Consider the following 2,156-nt stretch of genomic DNA (forward strand, 5'->3'; position numbering starts at 1 on the left):
CGCCCCATCCTCCGCCGCCGGAAATAGAAGTGGGACTTCCGCGCCCAGACTCGGCCGCGCGCCCTCTCGCGGCACCCGGCGGGTGGCACGCCGGTGAACGCGCCTGTGAACGTGCGGGTCCCTGAGCCGCGCTTGCCGAAGGCGGGTGGCCCCCGGGGAACTTCATAAGGTCTGTGATTCCGGTCCTGTCGCCCAACTTCCTTTAAAGTCCTGGGGAAGTCGGGCTCCACCTTTCAGGACGAAAGGGCTTGCTTTTTATCAGTCACCTCCCAGCACGTCGTGCCTCTCCTCACGCAGCGTATCTCATCTTTCTGTCAGAGATACTGACCTTTGCAGTTGGTTTTCTTCCGTCGAGGCTTGAGGGCAGGAAAGGCGTACTCCTTTTGTGTCATGCCTGCCCCCTCCACGGGCTCTTTGGGCGTGTTTGTGGAATGGCGAATGACTTCTCATGACCTTCCGGAACTCGAAAGTCTCTCAATTCTTTTTTTTTTTTTTTTTTAAGATTTTATTTATTTATTTGACAGGGAGAGATCACAAGTAGGCAGAGAGGCAGGCAGAGAGAGAGAGGGAAGCAAACTCCCTGCTGAGCAGAGGGGCCTTTGCGGGGCTCCATCCCTGGACTCCAGGATCATGACCTCAGCGGAAGGCAGAGTCTTAACCCACTGATCCACCCAGGCGCCCCTGGAAAGTCTCTTAATTCTCGATATTTTATTTTGAAGCGTTTCTTGCTGTCATTTCAACCATTGTCTGATAAAGAGGTATGTCGGTGAGACTCTGCATTTCAATATTTTGCAACTATTACTTTTGTGTAAATTTTTGTCTGGTTAATTCCACCAAAGTCATTAATTCCAACGGGAAGATGTAGGTACTGCAAAAATATAGTTTTCAAAATGTTTGTCCCTCAAGGACCTTTTTTTCCTGAATAAGTTTTAAGAATTTCACTCCAGTTTATCTGTTTAAAAAATAAAGCCTGTGATTCTTGAGCACACCTCCCAACGGACACATGACCCCAGCAGCCCTAAGCCAGGTGGGAAAAGCTGGAGAGAGAGGCCCAGAAGTGTGAGCTTCCTGGTGGGTGTTAGTGTTAAATAGATTGGGAAGAAAACTGCCAATTTCTGGGTTCCACTTCAGAGACCAGGAATCCCATCCTTTCTGGAATGCTTTCCCTCCCTTCCAAGTTCACCAGTCTGGCCCGTTCTCTGTCCTTCCACATATACTCAGAAACAGCAGAGCCTGTCCCACTGGAGTATTACTTCATCAAACAAACTGAAAACATTATGCTGTGCTCTTCCCATGTGCCATAATCCCTTACCAAACAGCAATTTATCTCTGGTCACTCCCATCCTTCCAGCCTTCCCTCCAGTCTCTCCACGGGTGAGGCATCCCCACTTCCATTCAAAACCAGTTTTTCTCCCAACTTTATCAGACTCCTGTACCACTAATTATCACTTCTCTGTTTTCCTTCTCCCTTGGATCCTTCCCCTCAACCTATTAGCACATTCAAATCTCTTCCATAACTTTCTTTCTAATGAAAATATTTTTTTTAATTTACTTATTTGAGGAAGAGAGAGAGAAGGAATGAGTAGAGGGGAGGGGCAGAAGGAGAGGGAGAAGCAGATGCCCCGCTGAGCAGAGAGTCTGATGCCAGACTCCATTCCAGGACCCTGGGATCGTGACCTGAGCTGAAGGCAGACACTTAAGCGACTGAGTCACCCTGGAGCCCCTGACTCTATCTCCTTTTAGTTACTGTTTCATTTTCCTCCTTTCCTGCTTCTCCTTATTTAAAAAACAAAAACAAAAAAACTGGTATTCCGATGTCTTCACTTCCTCTTTTCTGTTATCACAGCCCAAGTTTGTGCTAGCTTCTTGAGGAATTAAATCATATGTTTGGCCCTTTCAAGTATATAATCAGCTTGAATCCCTAGATCATTTTGCAACAACTGTTGCCAATCTAAATCCCTCCCATCTTGAATTTGAGCAATTATTTGAACATAAACTTAAAAATGGAAGTTTACATGATTTCTACTAAACATGTTAAGCCTCTGCCTTTGGCTCTGCTCAGATCATGATCTCAGGGTCCTGGGATGGAGCCCCCTCATTGGGCTCTCTGCTCAGCAGGGAGGCTGCTCCCCACCCTCTCTCTGCCTGCCTCTCTG

This window comes from Neovison vison, chromosome 2 (genome assembly GCF_020171115.1).
Source record: "Neovison vison isolate M4711 chromosome 2, ASM_NN_V1, whole genome shotgun sequence".
NCBI lineage: Eukaryota > Metazoa > Chordata > Mammalia > Carnivora > Mustelidae > Neogale > Neogale vison.